This window comes from Danio aesculapii, chromosome 17 (assembly GCF_903798145.1).
Source record: "Danio aesculapii chromosome 17, fDanAes4.1, whole genome shotgun sequence".
Lineage (NCBI taxonomy): Eukaryota > Metazoa > Chordata > Actinopteri > Cypriniformes > Danionidae > Danio > Danio aesculapii.
In genome coordinates, this window is record NC_079451.1 from 44556950 (window position 1) to 44578618 (window position 21669).

Here is a 21669-nt window from a genome sequence, read left to right on the forward strand (position 1 = left end):
CCTATGCCAATCCTTCCCCTCTCTCTACTCCCCATGCTTTCCTGTCAATACTCTCTACTGTCCTGTCTAATAAAGATGAAAACCCCGAAAAAATAATAAGAAAAATGAATAAATAACTTAACACTTTCACGTTTTATTCTTACCATTCAGTGTCCGCAGTTTAATTAACCACATGTAACTGTTTTTGCTGAAATCATTGCTGCAATCAAAAACGAGTAATGTGTATGATTCAGCATAGCGTGAACAGCATAGCGAGTCCAGCATTTCTAATTAGGTCGTCACTTCATTCAGCTCCCTTTTAGCCAAAGACATCTACAGTTGGCATTTAAGCAGTGTGCTGTATGGTAAAAGTTAAGTTTTCTATTTTTGGACTGTCGAATTTGACATCCTACCGCAGAACACGACATGTTTACTATTGCAGCTTGTGTTTTTTTTCCAACCGGGGACCTGTGTGACGTAGGTTGGTAATTGATGTATAGCTGCTCCTTCTCATACTTCAGCATCCACATCAAAGTTCCTGAAAACAAAGAAGGTCAAGGTGCTCCAGTATTGGCCAGCACAGTCACCAGAGATGAACATTATTGATCATGTCTGGGGTAAGATGGAGGAGGCATTGAACATGAATCCAAAGAATCTTGATAAACTCTGGGAGTCCTGCAAGAAAGCTTTCTTTGCCATTCCAGATGATTATTAAAGTGATTTGAGTCATTGCAGAGATGTATGGATGCAGTTCTCCAAGCTCATGGGAGTCAAACACAATATTCATTCTTTTTCCACTGCAGCATGACTTTATATTCTGTACTGTAAATTATTTCTGTTATGTGACAAGACTTTTATCTAAGCAAAGTCAGACCTTACTGTCCTAATTAAATAATTAAAAATCAAGACATGATCATATTTTATTTTGGTAAAATAAGCATAATCTAGAGGCATTGGCCTTTCATATAAGCCACTTCTGAAACTAAATGATCAACTAAAAGTCAAGTTATTTGTTTTTACTAAAACTAGGACAGGCGACAAGACTTTTGTCAGGTAGTGTATATGGGACTGTGTGTGACGTGAACGAACCACTCAAATTTGAAGAGGTGAGCTGAGCTAATCATAGACAAACAGGTAAACAATGAATGATTATTTTCTTTTTCTCTATGACATTGTAGTTATGGCTTGTTTGGGTTGTGATCATTGTTTGTGCTAGTTATAGATGTGTTTGAAAGCAACTTGGAGCATTTTAATAATGGGCAAATTTTGACTAAATGGACAAAATGACTCCAAAAAATATTAGTTCATCTTGATGAATGAGACTCAGAGGTCAGAGTCAGTAAAATGATCCAAACTTCCCATCCTGGGTCAAAACGCTATCCCTCCCAAAAGTTTGCTTTGTTGAGCGGTATCGAACTGCCGAAATAAATTCGAAAATAACTTTGTTTTGGCCAAATTTTGTTCCAAATGATGTCATTTCATTTCATTTGAAGTATACCGGGGCCTTTAGTCCAGCCATTTATGCTTTCAAATGATCCAACCATTGAGTAATTATAAAAGCAGCAGAATATGCTCACTGTGGGTTTGCTGGATGTCTCTCTAGAGCTGCTCACCCTTCCCGCCCTGTGCTGATTAAAGATCTCCAGGGGAATTTACTGTCTGCTTAGGTTTAGGGTCTAGACGGCCTCGTTGTGAAGCAGGCAGTGGGTGAAGGAGCGATAATGACACCCCTGTGTGTGTGTGTGCGTGTGTGTGTATGAGCTCATCAGTTACTGGCTAAAATAAGAGACATCTTCTGAACATGAATAAAGTGCAAAAGTCATGCGTAAAAAAAATATGGATATGGATATGTATTTCCTCTGTTGGCGAATAGATTTTTCACAATAACTGACAAAGTCGTTGCATGCAGACCTGTTGTGAGCTGCATGGTTATAAATGAACTCTTTAACAAGAATTATTTAGCTTGTTTATTAAATTAACCATTACATGTATTTTATTAACATCTACCCCATCCCAAATCAAAACCCAGCCCTCACAGTAATGTAAATACAGTAATTATACAGAGTATTATTCATATTATGTATTAAATTACCAATTATTTGTATTTTATTAACGTCTACCTCTAGCCCAACCCTAAACCTACCCCTCACAATAATGTAAAAACATTAATTTTTGTTGTACAGTGTCACAAAAAGGATACTTGATGTTGATATTGATGTTTACCCAATCTTTGGGTCAAAAATACAGTGGCTGAGAGAGCTCAACCACTTCTTGCTACCTAAAATTACCTCTTTTCTCAAAATTTGCAGCAATATTTGCAACATATTAGACAGATTATTGGAAGATTTAGAGCAATAAATTGTATTTATAATATTTTTATTAAGCAGAAACTTGAATCACAGTAAGTACACGACATGCAAACTGCATAGTATTATCTGCTAGTTTTGAACATTCAGAGTAATAATAAAATACAATTATGTAAACAACCAAAATATTAACCTTATCTCAACCCAAATCAGCCCCACAAAAAAAAAATTATGTTAAGTATATTAATATGTACTCTAATCTGATCCAGTGTTATATACTATTATAGGAGGATATAGGAGACCTTTGGCCAGCGGAGAAATTAAAATGATCGTGCCCAACTGAGTCTGGTTTCTCTCAAGGTTTTTTTTTCTTCACTTTCGCCAATTAGTGAAGTTTTTTTTTCACTCTCCGCTGTCGCCACTGGCTTGCATGGTTTGAGATCTATAGAGCTGCGCATTGTTGGATTTGCTCTTCAGTGTTTGGACTCTCAGTAGTGATTATTAAACCACACTGAACTGAGCTAAACTGAACTTAAACACTAAAAACTGAACTACACTGTTCCAATTTACTATGACTTTTTAAGTGAAGCTGCTTTGACACAATCTACATTGTAAAAGCGCTATACAAATAAAGGTGAATTGAATTGAATTGAATAATGAAGCATTTGCATCCTATGCATTTTATGTAAGTAAAACTAAGCTGCTTTTTGCTCTGTATTCTCACTATAAATCAGATGGAAAATTAAAAGTCTGATGTATCAAGTACAAGTATAGAATAAGAAATCAGAGCACACTGTTTTCTTTCTCTCATGTTTAGTATAGATTAAAATGAAACAAAAGTTTGAAAATAAATACCAAGTCGTTATTGAACCCACAATAGGAATACAACAGTATAGGGCAAACAATGACATTTCGTTTAAAGTTAATTGTACGAATTTCCATATTATTAATGCCTAAAATAATCAAACAGCGATGAATCGTGTGATCAGGACTTAACTGTTAGCCAGCGCTCCATTTTGGGGATTTACACCTGCCTTACTTTAAATAGTAACAGTTCCTGACTCCAGTAAGCTACAAGCACAAACTGGGTATCATTGGAAAGAAGACACTTTGAGCTTTACTGTGGTAAAAGGGAAAGTTACATTTTAAAATATATAAAATGTTATACATTATGAAGTCATGTGGATAAAAAAAATTGTATTGTGTTCAATATAGGGCTGCATGATCAATCGAAAAAAGATCGCAATCTCGATTCGACCCTACACACGATCTTAATTCAGCTTTTTCTACAATTCAGCCAATTATATTTTCAAGCCAAACTCATGCAGCTCTAATAGAAATATGATAGAAAATGATTCACCCAGAAACATCAGATATTGATCGGATATTTTAACTTGCTGTATATTATTTATGTGGCCTTACTTGACACTTTTTGGACAAACAATATAAAAATAAATCTAATAAATAGACACTTTTATTACTTTTCATTTGCTGTGGGGGAAAGATAAGTCTTGAGTGTAGTGCATTAGGGCAGATAGTGTAACTATTTCACACATTCTGATTAATATTGCACATTTGGTCAATTGTAAAAGGTCATCTATGTAATCCAGGCATGCAGAAAATTAGCATACTGTGTCACATACTGCGGCAAAAGTACAAGTATTATGTTAATGTGCTCTTCTGCAGACCTCCAGGAACATTTTCCCCAGCAAGACTGAAATGTGTGATGGAAAACGAGATGCTATTTTTAAGTTTTGTGTTTCCCGTTGCTGGCATGTACTGTATGTTGTGAAAGATAATGCAAAGAAAATACAAAGAACTCGCTGACAGGTTTGTTTTCAGCACCTCAAGCTGCCAGTGTTTATTTGAGAGGGAATGTCAAATTAAAACACATCTGAAGTCCCCTGTATGCAGCTCCATTCACTGTTGTTTTAGCATCATTAAGATTTTTGTTTTTAGTTATAAATAGCAAGTGGAATATAGCAAGCCTCTTTCCTTCCTGTAATACTTTTAAACAATTAATCATAACTAATTGCATCTAAAAACAAAGTTTGTATTTACATAATATGTGTGTGCTGTGTATATTTATTGTGCATATATAAACACACACACACACACCAACAAAAATATACAGTACAAATATACAGAACAGTATACTTAGATTTAATTTGTACTGCATAAAAATATCCGATGCAAATATTTTATAATAATTCTTTAGCAGCAGATGAAGGGTATATATATATTTTTTTACAGCAAAGCTCAAGGTTAGTTTTTTAACAGTGGTTGGTGCTCTAGGATAATTATTAACAGCAAATGATGCTCTAGTTTTTAACAACGGATGTTGCTCTTGGCTAGTTTTTAACAGCAGTCGACAATCTAGGCTATTTTTTTTTTTACCGCGGTCGGTGCTCTAGGCTAGTTTTTAACAGCGGTTGGGGCTCGAGGCTAGTTTATAACAGCAGACGGCGCTCTAGACTAGTTTTTTAACAGCAGGCGGCATTAGGTTAGTTTTTTTAATAGTAGATGGCACTCTAGGTTAGATTTTTAACAGTAGATGGCGCTCTAGGTTACTTTTCTATAACCGTGGTTGGCGCTCTAGGGTAGTTTTTAACAGCAGACTTTGTTCAAGGCAAGGCAGATGACGCTCTAGGCAAATTTTTTTTAACAGCGGTCGGGGCTCTAGGCTAGTTGTAACTGCGGTCTGTGCTCTAGGCTAGATTTTAGGAGCAAATGATGCTCTAGTTTTTAACAACGGATGATGCTCTAGGCTAGTTTTTAACAGCAGTCAACAATCTAGGCTAATTTTTTTTATACCGCGGTCGGTCTAAGCTAGTTTTTAACAACGGACAATCCTCTAAGCTAGTTTTTAAGAGCAGTCAACAATCTAGGCTATTTTTTTTTTACCGCAGCCGCTCTAAGCTAGTTTTTAACAACGGACAATCCTCGAAGCTAGTTTTTAACAGCAGGTTGCACTCTAGTTTGTTTTTTTTTTAACAGTAGACTAGGCAAGTGTTTAACGGCAGTCATTGCAGCAAGCGGCGCTGTAACTGGGTGATTCTCTAGGCTAGTTTTTTAACAGCAGACAGCGTTCTAGGCTAGTTTTTAACAGTCGACAGCGCTCTAGGCTAGTTTTTAACAGCAGACGATTCTAGGCTAGTTTTTTTTTTATGTGCTGGTGGGAATAGCGATTCATTTTAAAACTCTTAGTATTGATTTCTTGAGTGATTATTATAATTGTTATTATTATTATTTTATTTATTATTATTTTATTAATATATATATATATATTTTTATTTTTTAAACGCACAAACACAACATTTTATATTGGATCCAGTCAATAATGTTTAATCATTAAGGAACTCCATTTCCTTGCTATTCTTTTTGTGTCAAAGACCTATAATTCTGTGGATTACAAAAAATGTCCATTTAAATAAGTGCAGTGGTTGTTTTTTATGTGGCAGGTGTGTTTTCAGCACCTCACACCACTAGCATAATGTTTTCATGTGAGAATATTCAATCAAATATAGTTCAGCTTGGAAAAGCAGCATGTCTTCTGCCCCAGTCTTGCTGCTTTTCAACACAAGAGTACTTCCTTTGTGAAAGCCCCCTAATTTTGTATACATGTTAATGTGCATTCAGATTGAAATAGTTGTAAATCATCTTCTGCAGATTTCTCCATCTTCCTTAACTGGGTTAACACGAAATTGTGATAACAAAGCATAATTGTACGTTCACAATAGGACAACTTTTAGTGTTCCCAGAAGGCAGGCACTTGCTCTGACCTTTGACCCCTGAGGATGAAGAGTTGTCAAAAGCCCTCAGCTTTATATAGGGTCTGATCCTGCATCAGGGTAACCATGGTACGTTTGTTAAAAATGCTATGCCGGGTGAAACGCATAAAAGACGCGTTCAGGAGGAGAAGTGATCTCGATTCAGGGCTGGATGAATGAAGGAGTGTGGGAGCGAGCTGTCCTTTCTGTCTTCTGTTTTTCTTCCACATCCCAGATGAAGGAAATAACTCCTCATTTGGCCAATTTTCCTATTCAAGGTCCTCGAGTCTTTCACGCCTGTGTGAAAGTGAAGGGCCGTCCAGAGCCAATTGGTGACTGCAGAAGGAGTTTATCTTTGTTGTTGTTCTAGGAGAGACGGGGTGTGTTTTCTTCTCCCTGTGCCCCCGCACGCCACAATTTATTCAGCTGTTCAGAGCGGCCAGCGTGTTGCCGTGTCACTCACATGGACGATTCACTTCGTGTTTTGTGTCCTCATTTATAAGCACTCAATCAATGTCTCTTTATATCCGCCAGAACAAAATCAGGTTGCTGGAATGTTACACAGTATTTTGAATGCATTAGTGTTGTGAATTCTTGCAAATTATAATACACATATAATAAATCTGTCACTAAGGTTGGTACAAATATTTTATCATATATATTTTCAAAAATAATTTTATTTTAAGTAATTTAGGTTGAAGTAAAAATGTTTTAAAAACAGCTTTTTTCTAAAAATTCTTGTTTAGTTTTTTTAATTCTTTGTTTATTGGATTTAATATGCAACATAAAATTGTAAAAAGTAAACAATTGAGACTCTACAACTCTGTAACAAAGGTCAAATACAGAAAGAAATATTGTCAATGTTTAAATATAATAAACCGTCCAAGAGCACTGAGTATAGAAAAACTAAACAAAACATAAACAAAATAAAGAGGAAAAGGTTAATAAATAATATTAATTTTATATTATTGCTGTAGTTCTGGCCAAAATCTCAGAGGTCTGTGAGAGACATCCATATTCTCCTAAAGGCATCGCTCTTATTTCTTAAGTAATAAGTGAATTGTTCTAGTGTAATGTTTGTTATACAAATATAATAAATCTGTCAGTAAGGTTGGTACAAGTATTTAAATATATATTTTTTAAAGCAATACATTTATTCAGTAATTTAGGTTGAAGAAAATATATTTCCCAATAAAAAGAGAATTGTAAGTGGTTGATATTTATATTTCTAAGATTTATTATTTGTATAAGTTTTGCAGCTTTCATTTTTAGTTTAATATACTTAATACTTCTACTTAATTTTAATTTAATATTATTATTAATTCAAAAATAAAAAAATTAAACTAAGCTAATACAGTTGTTGTTGTTGTTGTTGTTGTTGTTGTTGTTGTTGTTGTTGTTATTATTATTATTATTATTATTATTATTATTATTATGTTATCTTTTTTAGTAAATTGACATTTGACAGGTTCTCTTGACAGTTCTCAAAATGTGTGGGACAGTAATTAAAAATATAATTTTTAAAAGTAAATGTAAAAATGTTCACCACATTAGGGCTTCACGATATTGGAAATATCTAATATTGCGATATTTAATTCTTATTATTATTTTGAATATTGAGATTTGAATACAGTTTCATCAGATGGTTTGAATTGACTTTTTTAAGGAGTCTAACAAGTATTTAAGTACAGAAATTGAGTAATCACAATGCAAATTGCTTAGGGTCACCTTATTTCTAATACAAATATCAAAAAATATATAGATTTTTTTTTTCACTTTCAGAAATAATAAATCAAAATTAAGTGAGATTTTCCTTAAAACAAGCTAAATGATCTGCCAGTGGGGTAAGCAAAATAATCTTGTTTTAGGTTTGAAATGCGAATATTTGGACATGAAACAATACAAAAAAAATTTAAGAAACACAATTTTTATAAATGTAAATTAACACTACAGCTTTATTGTATAAATAATGAAATGCTATTAATCTTCGTTACGCCTCCAAAAGTTATAATTTCTTGTGCCCAAATGCTTTAAACTCTCTTGAAATGCTCTTTCACAGGCCTTAAAAACACATGCAATTCCTAAACCTTCACTTTATCATAATTAATCTTAGCAGTGATTCTAAAACTCCTGTTTCATGGCTCCTGGTCAACTATGATCCAGACTCAACATTTTAACTCCTGCTATGTGATTATTGCAGATGTGCACGTTGCGATATCGATGCCGAAACTATAAATTGTGCAGCCCTGCACCACATCATTTTCATCTTGTTCAGAGTTTTAAAAGCATCTAATTTTTCTCTCCTGCCAAAGAAGTCTATTCACCCGAATTGGTGAAACTTTAAAGCATTTATAAATAATAGCCTCTCTATATGGCTTCAGTTTAGACGTGTGGTATTATTTTTGCCCATTTTTTCCATTATAAATAAACTGAATTTTCACTAGCTGACAGTAATTATGGTGTGCAGTATCGCTCGCATACAGAAGCTCCTTTTTGATTAATTCTGCTTAACTTGTGTGTGACATCTCCAACTGCTCTTTTAAGCCCTGAGATTTTGATTTGCCGCCAGAAACACTTGATCTTCAGCAGGAACGGTAAAACTGCAGACAGACTGATGCTGGGTCACCGCTGACGGGAAACGTCCTGACGGGATCTGACAGTGTTCAGGGCTGGAGGGAAGAATCTGTTATGTAAGGACTTGCAGTATAACTCCTGCAGTTCAGTCTCTAATGCACAGCAGTTAGTCTGAGCTTGTTAACCTGAGACTCAAGCTCGGCTGAGATGGATATTAGTGTCTGAATGGAGTCTGTGTTCTCCAAGACACTTTTATTAAAGTACACATGAAAATAAAGCTGATTTTGTTAGCTCGCATTGCTAGTTTTGGTGTGAACAATTCATCTGTGCATGTCATTAAGAAAAGAAAAATTATTTGTCCTTGTGATCTTAAGTTTTCAGTTAAATTCTCTGTCTGAGGTATTGGATTGGGCGTGGCTAACATACTTAACCACGCCCCTCCAACTGTCAGTTTTGACAACAAACAGAAATGTGAGGAGGAGGAGTACTTTTTTTACTTCGGGGCCCACTTCTTTCTCTGATCAATTTTTAAAGGCCCACCAGTCTGACATTTTCTCTAAAATTTTTGTATGAAATGCTCATTTAAACCTTTATTTATGAACATATATATGTATATATAACTAAAGCTATATTATATATTAACTTCATTAGTGTTCATCAGAAGAAAGAAATGAGAAATGTTTACAGCTTTGAAAGGGGAGTAAATGATGACAGAATTTTTAGTTTTAAGTGAACTATCCCTTTAAGAAACCATCCGCATTTAAAAAAAAAAAAATTCTGTTGATCACAAAAGAAGATAATTTGAAGAATGTTCGGGAATCGAAATCGGTAACCATTGACTTCCATTGTAGGAAAAAACTAATACTATGGAAATCAATGGTTACAGGTTTCCAACATTTTTCTAAATAACTTATTTAGTGTTCTACAGAAGAAAGAAATGTATAAAGCTTTGAAAGGGTGCGTAAATGATGACATAATTTTTAGTTTTTAGGTGAACTATCCCTTTAAGAAACCACCCACATTTTATTTTTATATATTTTTTTTCTGTTGCTCATAAAAGATGATGATTTGAAGAATGTTTGGGAATCGAAATTGGAAACCCTTGACTTTCTTCTGTAGGAACAAACAAATACAATAGAAATCAATGGTTGCGGGTTTCTAACATTTTTCAAAATAACTTCTTTAGTGTTCAACAGAAGAAAGAAATGTATAAAGCTTTGAGTAAATGATGACAGAATCTTTAGTTTTGGGTGAACTATACTTTAAGAAACCACGCGCATACACACTGCAGTTAAATTAGGTTGTCAGTTCACCTTTTAGTGTCAAACTCTGTTCTGTAAAGACTGATTTCAGTGATTTATAGTTGTGACAGCAACACAATAATGACATTAACATTTATTAAAACTGTGCGGTGTGCGAACAACTTTAATTATATATTTAAACTTGTCAGACGTTTGTCTTAAGTACATCTTGACACTTTTGTGTTGCCAGATATTTAAAAAAGGCAAATAAGAACAAACCCATAATGCATGTAAATGCAAATGGTTTGTCTTGGAAATACTTTATTTTCACAACCTGCACTTGCCAGCTTTATTAACTTCATAAACTAGATCGCTTAATGAAGCCAAGCCCAAACAACAAGCCTAAATTTGCTAAATAAGTATCGCTCATGGACATGGCAACACTTCAAGTATGTGCTCTTAAAGCACCCTGACAAACTTGACACGTGATGTCTGTGTGAATAGTTGGTTTAGTTAAAGAAGCTGAATCAAGTGGATATACCAAACACACAAGATGTCAGATTATTTCAATTTTCTAGGTGTGAAGCTATTGCACATTTGAGAATAAGAGTGAAGTAGTGCGCTTTAGTTTTAAAACAGTATTTTAGAATGAAAATGCTCCTCGTTCAGACTCTTATTTTTATTGCTTTTCAGAACAATTGTATTCGTCCACACTTTACACTTTTAAAATGCATGATATGTGCCATACATTCTCACTGGTTATGCACAAATTTTGCCACCATCCATACTTAAGTCACTTTATTCTTATACTTAAGACTTCTATTCATATGCATACAAATATGGTGACAAGTTTCGCATGTTGCTGCGTTGAAGGTTCAAGCTTGGTGAACTCTGACCTGCTTAACTTTCTAACTAATCGAACACAAAGTGTTAGAGTGAATGGATGCTTATCTGATAAAGTTTTCTCCTCAACTGGGTCCCCACAAGGATGTGTTCTTTCACCTCTGTTATACATCATTTACACTAACATTATTGACTCTAAACTTTCCTTTGATGAGAATTGTGCAGCAGTGTGTAAAAAGGGGCACCAGCGATTATTTTGTTTGAGAAAGCTAAATCATTTCCATATTGACAAACACATGATGATTTTATTTTATCATGCTTTTCTTGAATCCATTCTATCCTTTGCTTTGGTGTCATGGTTTGGGAGTCTCTCTGTCAAGAATAAAAACTCACTAAATCAGATAGTTAAGTGGTCCAGTAAGCTGACTGGGCTGTCACTAGCTAATCTAGAGGCTGTGTACACCAGGCAGCTAAAGAGAATCACAAATTCAATTTTAAGTGACACTGCTCATCCCCTACACTCAGAGTTTCAGCTCCTTCTTTCTGGTCGCAGGTTTTTAGTATTAAGCTGTAGAACAAAACGATACAAAAATAGTTTCATACCAGCAGCCATTAGATATTTAAATAAGGCATAGACTAAAGCAAAGGTATTTCGGTGACCTGTATATTTTAGATCGTTTTAAACATTTATTGGGGGGGGGGGGGGGACACTTGAAGTGATTATTCATTTATACTTCATAAGTGTTTTTATGATTATGTTTTATGTCTTAATGTTCATTTGTTGTTGTTACTGTGTGAGTTCCTTTGTGTGGCACTGTTGTGCGATGAGGACTCTTAACTGCAAACCAAAATCTACCTTCGGGTATAAATAAAGTAACCTAACCTAACCTAAATCGCTAGTGAATCTGTGTAGTGTAGTGAACAGTGTAGTGAACCTACACTGTTCTCATGGTTCAGTTTGTAATGTGTATTTATATAGTGCATTTGTCCTGTATGGCCATACACACAAAGTGCTTCACAATCCTGAGTGGGGTCTCTCCATACTATCACCAGTGTGCAGCATCCACTTGGATGATGCGACCAGCTATTGGTGGCGTGGAGAGACGGTGATAGAGCCAATTCAGTGGATGGGGATGATTGTGAGGCCGTGATCGGTAAGGGCTGATGAAGGAAATTTGGCCAGGACACCATGCTTACAGCTCTACTCTTTACGAGATTTTTAATGACCACAGAGAGTCAGGACCTCAGTTTAATGTCTCATCCCGAAGTTGGCACTCACTGACAGTATAGCACCCTCTTCACTATACTGCGGCATTGAGACTCACACAAACCACAGGTTGAGCGCCCCCTGCTGGCCTCAATAACACAATGTCCAACAACAACCTAGTTTTCCCATGTGGTCTCCCAGGCTCAGGCCTGCTTAGCTTCAGTTAGTAACCGGTCTTGGGCTGCAGGGTGATATGGCTGTGGCTTTGGTTACGGTTATCATGCCATCGATTCTGTTCAATTCAATATCTCTGTGCATCACAGTGCATTGATGATGCTTTCCATCCACAATTATATTTTTTACTTGTCAACACAAGAAAACAATGTATTAAAATGTAAATATATTTATATATTACTTATAATACAATTATGTCCTTTAATACAAGCAGTCAGATTTATGAACTGTACCTTTAATTTTACCTGCTCAAAGACAACACTCTTTTTGAATGTTTTAAACAAAATGCAAATACATGCACAGAAGAAAACTTGAGCATTTATAGCAAATAAACTAATGTAAATATTACCCGCTTGCTTTCGGAGCGTTGTCGAGCGAGTTCTTAAACACCTATGATTGGTCATTGTGTTCACGCGCTCAATAGAAAAGCCTGCGATTATCTCTAAAACTGTCAGCGATGTTCACCGATGACACTGAAGAATAGCCGCGGTTACAGCCTATGAGCATAATGCACGGTTATCACAGCTGATCTGTGATAGATGCAGTGGAGAAAACCCGCTCTACAAACACACTTGTGTCTCGATCCACAATTATCACTGTAAGAGCCAAGAGGAGAGGTTACATTACAAACATGTCAGCAGTTAAAAGGTCCAAAGTGAGACAAAGAGAGAGAGAGAGATGGAGTTTTACAGCTTTCATTTTCTCCCTAGCAGTGAAATCGGGGTTCAGGGTTCTGCTGTACCTTCAGTGTCCATGAAAGACTGTCCAGCAAACTCACGCGCAGTGAATTGTGCACACCTGTCTGTTTTTAAGTAGTTGGAGCAATTTAATTAATCGCCCTCGCCTCCTTCACAATAGTAATTGAATGACGTCAGTACGTAATAACATAGTTATGACCTATTACTAAACCGACACCGAATTGTCCCCATCTGCATCGCTGTACATCGAAGAAACAATGAATTCTGACACCCCTAGAAAACACATCACATTATTGTGTGAGACCAATAGAAGATCAAACTGTGACCTCCCTGTACAGAAATGTGAAATATCTTTATCAACATCTAATCGTCTTGTTTTATTCACCTTTTCACAGCGCTGTACGACAGAATTTCGCAAACTCTGTGACAAATGTATAATATAGAGCATATTTCAGTCTACTGGTCGTATAATGGTCATATGAAAGGTCTTGACGAATCAGGTAGTGATACACAATAGACTACCTGACAAAAGTCTTGTCGCCGATCCCAGTTGTACGAGCAACAAATAATAACTTGACTTCTAGTTGATCATTTGGAAAAGTGACAGAAGGTAGATTTTTACGATGAATCATGTTGAACTGCATCCCAATCATCACAAATACTGCAGAAGACCTATTGGAGCCCGCATGGACCCAAGATTCTTACATATTTCAGTCAAGTTTGGTGAAGGAAATGTCATGGTTTGGGGTTACATTCAGTAGGGGGTGTCTGAGAGATCTGCAGAGTGGACGGCAACATCAACAGCCTAAGTTATCTAGACCAGGGATGTCCAACTCAATTCAATTAAATTCACCTTTATTTGTATAGCGCTTATACAATGTAGATTGTGTCAAAGCAGCTTCACATAAAAGGTCACAGTAAATAGGAACAGTGTAGTTCAGTTTGTAGTGTTTAAGTTCAGTTCAGTTTAGCTCAGTTCAGTGTGGTTTGATAATCACTAGTGAGAGTCCAAATACTGAAGAGCAAATCCAACGATGCACAGCTCTACAGATCCCGAACCATGCAAGCCAGTGGCGACAGCGGAGAGGGAAAAAAAACTTCACTAAATGGCGAAAGTGAAGAAAAAAAACCTTGAGAGAAACCAGGCTCAGTTGGGCACGACCATTTTAATTTCTCCGCTGGCCAAACGTCTTGTGCAGAGCTGCAGTCTCAGTGGTGGAGGCTGGAAGCTGGCCTCAGCGAAGACTCGTCTGTCTCTGGAGCGTCACGGGAATCAGTCTCATGTTCTCCACTCCTCCATGACCACCACAGTAGCTGCTCAGGATACGGCCTGGTCCAGGATATGGAAACCTTGGGATCATCTCGTCGTTGGTCTTGGATCGAATCCAAGGAGGGCCGCAGCCCTGCACAGTTTAGTTCCAACCCTGCTTCAAGACACTTACCTGTAGGTTTCAAACAAGACTAAAGCACTCAATTAGTTTGATCCGGTGTGTTTAATTGACCCTTCGCTAAGCCCCGCCCTCCTTAGTTACTGTTGCTACGCCTGTCAAGCTTTCGTGCCTGGCACAGCTTTTACAATGTGTATGCGCTGGTGTCAGACATTTCCAGGGATATAATTAGTCATTTTTGGCGAACAGGTGAGATATCTGAAAACGCCAGACAAAAAAGGACTGCAGTATGCTTTACAGGGGTATATTCACGGCATAATAGGCAAACGATTAGAGAATAATTCAATCAAAATTGAAGCTAGCTTAGCCTAGCTGCCTCATATGCTGACCATTCAACAGCTCAGTTCATGCACAGCAGGAGAGGTGAAATTTAAAAACAATCTAATAATAACAAATTAAACCATGATTTGTCTATTTTTAGCCAAAAAGCCTGATAGATTAATGTTGTGCAATGAAATATAGCGTTACTAACCAACGAGGAAACACACATGGACAGTGCTTCTACATCATTTATTCATAGAAAGAACAGCCAGAAAGGGGAAACTGATGGATTTGTGCCAAATATTAGCATCATTGACCCATAACAATGTATAGTAAGTTACCTATTACTGTCAGTATGTTTGTGTGTTCTTTATAAATGACTGAAAAACAGCTGCTGGTAAAGTATATTGATTGCAAGTGCTCAGTTTGTGATCATATCTCTGTTTTGTTCTGTTGATTTGTAATTTCAAGTACTCGTAGCTTAAACAGATGGAAATATGTTCAGTAAAGTTAGCAGCAGATTCGCAGATTCGTATTTTCCACATCAATAACTCATTATGACCTATTCGCTATTAATATGACTAACGTTACTATGGCGAAGGCTTAAACGGAGCAGTGCTCAAAATATTGAGCGAAAATAAAGAAAAAGACAGCTGTGAGACATAACCAGCTTTGTGTTTTTGTAGGAAACAGTTTAGATCTGTTTAGGGTAAGAGGTGTGTGACTTATTGTCGTCCATCACTGAATGTGTCAGGAATATCCAAACAAAACCAACTTAAATCCGCTCCTTTAGCGCCCCTCACACAGCTTGATCCACGCTGGCATTTCTCCTCTTGGGTTTTTGGTTTTGAAAAGGTAAAAATTCCACCACCCTGTCCAAACTTTTAGGAGACCGGTATCAGATTTGCACAATCCATATGCACAACGCTTGGGCCTGTTTCCCTCGCTCGAAAGCTTGACAGAGCCCCTGCGCGTAGCTACGGTTGCTAAGCCACAATTTTTGGGTGGCGGCTTTTGGGTGTGGCTTAGCGAACGGTCAATTAGGGCTGGAACTAAACTAAGCAGGGCTGTGGCCCACCAGGAATTGAGTTTGACATCCCTGATTTAGACATTTGTGCTGCCCATTGCATTACAAACCACAGGAGAGGGCAAATAATGGAATAAGCCTTAGGAAAATGATTAAATGAATGAATAAATGTTTTATGTTTGCGGCTAATGGTAGCAAATAAAAAATAAAAATGTCACACCAATCCAACAATGCGTCTTTTATTTTTCTCAGCATTGCAATTCTGAACTTATATTCAGCTGTGACTTATTTTCTGGAAAATACAATATATTTCATCATATGTCATGTAGGATGAAATGAACAGGAGACCCACAACTTGATCAGTCATTTGCTAGTATTTAAATGCCTAATGACAGATTTAGGAAGTGTTTTGTGCAGTCATTCAGAACTAATCAGAACTCAGCATGGCACTCAAAAGGCCCAGTAGGGAAAAGGTGACCAATTCATGCATTAGAAAGGCTCAAATCCTTTGACTTTCTAATCCTGAGAGAAACGCAGCTTTCCACAAACACACAGTCTCAGTAGAGTTGACAAACTGGATTTTCCACTCATACACAAGGCCTGTTTGCTCAGCTCAATCCACCTGCTCTGTGAATGAAGGGGGGGATGAGGGAGTTTTCCTGTTCGGATCTAATTTCACTCTACGTCCATGCCCAATCTCCTAGAAATACTGTCAGTTAGGAGTCCAGGTCAAACTTCTACAGTGCGCACCCCTCACAAATATTTCTTTTAAATTCATATTTTAATAGGAAGCTATACAATATTATGTTTGTGCATATACATTAGATTAGTCAGCATTGAAGCCAAATCTGGAGCTTATCTAACAAAATAATTTATGATAATGGTCCAAAAACTAGTGCACCCAAATTTATATGTTATAGAAAAATATTAAAAACAAATTTAAAAAGAGGAAAAATCAAGAGAAGCAAAAAAAAAAGAAGAATTTAGTTGAAATTTTGTAGGTTTTAATTAATTTTTTAAATATTTTGCTTGAATTTAGTTGTATTTTCTTTCAATTTCTAAATATGTTTGATGACTAAAATATTATTTTAATAAATATATCTGTTTAATAAATCTGTTTTGTTTAAATGCACCAATATACATTGCCTATATTCACTGAGACTTGGATAAAAGTATTCATTTTCAAAATGGGGTGTACTCAGTTATGCTGAGCACTCTACATTTATCTATCTGATATGACATGTAATATGATACATCTACCATTGTTTCTGTGGATGTGTGCACTATGATACTGCAAATTCATAATATTATAAGTATCTTGTAACATTATGTATCGTGTAAATCAGGGGTGGCCAAACTTGTTATTATGAAGGGCCAAAAACTAAACTTGATAGATGGCTGCGGGCCAAAGGTCAATTTACCAAACAGTATTGCAGTAATTACAGTAAAAACATACTGTAAACTGTCCCATTTATAACACAATGGAGTGCAATGCTGAAAACACTAGTCAAGCTGCACCTGCCTTTGCCTTGATTTGCTTGCTGATGTCTTGTGCAATTTCCTCTATCCATCAGATGACGATATTTACATTGTGAAAAACCTTTTAATTAACCACAACATTTCATTTATTTTGCTTTTTCTTTTTGTAGTCAATGATAAAAAAACAAAGGTTACTTTAATTATGAAATGACAAAAGGCATTTCCTTCAACCAAATCAAAGGTTAACACGGGCCAACTTTGGCCCATGGGCCCTAGTTTGGGCATCTCTGGTGTATTTCAATCAGTATTGTTGTATTCAAAAGTATCTTAGTGTTACCATTATGGGTGGGCGATATGCAAAATATCATATCACTTTTTTTTCCTGGAGAGTCACGATTTTGTCACGATTCTTTCAGATTGTTGTTTTATTAACATCAAATGGATAAAAACAAGTTAATACAGATTACATATCATCAGAGTGAGGAAATATTGACAGAATACACATTTTGGGGTGAATTATCCCTTAATGACAAGCACAATACTATGATATTTCTTTAAAAATCAGGTCGTGACATTTGAATTGTCCATGATCAAAAATCGTCATATCACACACCGCTAGTTACTACGACGTTTAAGTAAGCATTGCATTCTCCAAGTTGATACCGTGATTTATTGTAGGGCTGCACTATAGATTGAAGAAGTATCATTATCCCAATGATAGTATAGTAAATCATAATGTTTTCCAGGTAATTCACAATTTTATCATGATTATTTCACATGTATTACCCTTTTATTAACATCAAATGGATTGTCCATTTGATGTTTTTGAATTGTCCATGATCAAAAATCATCATATCACACACCCCTAGTTACTTCGACGTTTAAAGTAAACTGCATTCTCCAGTTTAATACCGTGGTTTATAGTAGGGCTGCACTATAGATAGAAAAAGTATCATTATCGCGATGATAGTATAGTAAATCACAATGTTTTCCAGCTAATTTACAATTTTATCATGATTATTTCAGATGTATTGTTGTTTTATTAACATCAAATAGATAAAAACAAGTTAATACAGATTAGGGACATCATCAGAGTGAGGAAATATTGACAGAGTACACATTTTGGGGTGATTTATCCCCTAATGACATGCACTATACTGCAATATTTCTTCAAAAGCAGATTGTGGAGACATTTGAATTGTCCATGATCAAAAATCGTCATATCACACACACCTGATGATTTATATGATGATATAAATCATCATTATCATGATGATAGTATAGTAAATCACAATATTTTCCAGGTAATTCACAATTTTATCACAATTATTTCAGATGTATATATTAAAAACAAGTTAATACAGATTACATATGTCATCAGAGTGAGAAAATATTGACAGAATACACATTTTGGGGTGAATTATCCCTTAATGGCAAGCACGATACTACGATATTCCTTTAAAATTAGGTTGGGGAGACATTTTAATTGTCCATGACCAAAAATCGTCATATCATGACATTTAAAGTAAGCATTGCATTCTCCAAGTTAATACCGTAATTTATAGTAGGGCTGCACTATACATTGAAAAAGTATCATTATTGTGATAATAATATATGCAATATCCATATCGCAGAGAATTGGAATACATCAAATTCATTTTATGTGACATTAGCTCATAAAAGCATTAGTTGTATATCCAAATCTGATCAATCAGACGAAGTCTTTACTATCTTTATCCCCATTTCTCCAGTGGATGACCCTAGAGCTGAAAATAAGTACTAATGCCATGAGACGAGAGGAAAAAGACAACAGCCAATAAGAATCAGCATTTCATAAATATGTATATGCACATATCAGAATCAGTTTTATTTGCCAAGTGTGCTTCACACACACAAGGAATTTGTTTTGGCTACAGAAGCTTCCAGTGTACATAAAGTGACAAGTGACAACACAACATAAATATGAAAAAAAGATGATAGACATTAAACGGAGATACAGTTAGTCAAAAAAGATCTGGATGTTGAATTGTATGTAGAGATTTGTTATAAATATAGGTTATACGGTGCTATGTAAAATGCATATGAGAAAGTATTGCATTGTATATTGTTATAAAGTGCTGTGTACAAGTGCGTATAAGAGGTATTGCATGTTTATTGCACAGTAGGGGAATATATATTTATTATTATAATTTTTTAATAATTATTTTTATGGTTTTTATCACCTTTAATTTGGATAGGATAGTGGATATTACAGACTGGAAAGTATTAGGAGCGGAGAGAGGGGAACGGTCGGCAAAGGACCTTGAGCCGGGAATCGAACTCTGGTCGCCATGAGCACGATCGTGCTATATGTCGGTGCATTTCACCACTAGGCTATTGGCGCCAACAAGTAGGGGAATATTTAACTGTTAATTAGGTAGATGGCTTGAGGACAGAAACTTTTCCTGTGTAGTAGTAGTAGTAGTAGTTGTTGTCAGTGTAGTAGTATCAGAAGCAGTAGACGTTGGTGATGTAGATGTTGTAGTAGCAGTCATTCCTGTAGTAGTATCAGTGGTAGTAGTCGTTGTAATAGGTTCAGTAGTAGTACACATTGTAGGAGTAGTAGTGGTTGTGGCTGTAGTAGCAGTAGTAATAGTTGTAGCATTAGAAACTCTCTGTAGTAGTAGTTGGTGTAGTACTTAGGATTTATTTTTATTATTATTATTTTTATTATTTTAGTGGTTGTTGTTAATGATTATTTCTGTTGTCCTTTCTTGCTTGTTTACTGTCATTATTACTATCATTATATCACTAGCATTGTTGTCACTCCTTATATATGTTACTTGCTTCATTTAGTGACTGTCATTGTTCCTTTTGTATGTACTCTGACCTGTTTACCAAGTTACCTTTACATGCACACATGCGCGCGCGCACACACACAAACACACACCTGCTGGTATTTGAATGTATTGTTGTTTTTTGTATTTTTGTCATTGTTTCATTTTCTTTGTATTTGCATTCTCAAATTGTGTACCTTTTTGTATATTCTAATAATAATAATAATAAAAAAAAAGAAACTTTTTTTTTTTTTTTTCCCTGTGTCTGGCTGTTTTTGTGCTCAGTGCTCTGTACCGCCGACCAGAGATAATAGTTCAAACAGGTAGTGTGCTGGGTGCGAGTCGTCCAGAGTGATTTTGCAAGCTCTTTTACTCACTCTAGAAAAGTACAGTTCTTGAAGTGTAGAAAGGGTAGTGCCAGTGATTCGTTCAGCAGTCCGGACTATTCGCTGTAAGATATAAGAATACATGAAAAATTATACCATTCTGTTCTATATTAGTACTATTCTATTATATTGTTTTGGACAGGTATCATGACAATACTATGTTTTTGGACATGTAATGGCACATCAATGTTATTCTTAATGTACCACAAGGAATCATATAGATGTCATAATATTGCTATCACAGTACAATGGTACTGCCACAGGAATTGTTTTGCAAAATGGTGCAATATATCACAAGATTGTCTTTATTGTGATATTAGTATATGCTACATGCGTTTCGCAGACGTGATAAATTACACTGATTTTATGTAGTGGTTGTTTATCTAAATTTGACCAATCAGATGGGGCCTTACCATGTTTAGCCCCGCCTCCCCACTAGTTGCTGTTCAGCTATTGGCTGCAGCGGCCCAAAGGTGAACCCAGAGTTAAAAAATAAACACAAGTGGCAGGAGTCGAGACAATCAGAGTCAGAATAGCTGCTGAGGTTTTCACGCATTCAAAGGGTTTCAAAGACTGGTGCTGCGTCCCGATTCGCATACTTATACTACGCCCTAGAAGTATGTACTTTTTTGTGTAGGAAAAATATATTCTTTTGAGTGTGTAACAGAAGAGTATGCAAGCTTTGGGACATACTAATTCCTCGTTAACAGATCGCCATGTTGCTTAGTTTTGAGCTCTGTCAATCATCCACACATCATCCACATTTCTGTCATATTTAATTTCCTACCTTATTGTAGAAGCAGCAGCAGCAGGTTAATCTCCCATTCACAAGTCTTTCTTGCAGAGAAATCTCCTCAGGTGTTTGGATAATTATGCATTCAGATGTTAATTTCCAAACACGTCTTTATATAAGTTCAGTATTGTTGCTGCAGATATATAACACAGTAAACGTGATTTGAATATTTTCTAGTGGGCAAGATCTTAATTAATTAAAAGTCATACAAACATCTTTACAGAAGCCTCTCTACTTGCCGGTTGGTCTCGTGCGTCCATCATGTTTGTAGTTTATTTACCCTTTTCACCCACGGTTGTAGTTCCAATCGAATTCACGTCCAACGCGCTATGCACTGTGGGCAATATCAGCGGTTAGAGTATGGTCGGTTCTACACTTAAATCTTTTACCGGGAATACTAAAGCATCCGGGAGCCTTTGGCATACTTTTTTCAACATATCACGATTTGGGACATACTAATTCTATTTTCAAATACTATTTAGGATGGATAATATGTGAATTGGGACGCAGCATGGATGTTTGCATCTTGACACACTTTTTTAAGTCTGAATTAGTTCTGAAAAAATGAATTTTACCTGTTTGTTTTAATATCACTGCTTAAATAAAT

The 21669-nt window shown here is 35.9% G+C and overlaps 1 protein-coding gene across 1 annotated transcript in view; it reads left to right on the forward strand.

The window, feature by feature from the left end:
- Positions 1-21669, forward strand: part of fzd3b (frizzled class receptor 3b) — an 82479-nt gene that overhangs the window by 17743 nt on the left and 43067 nt on the right.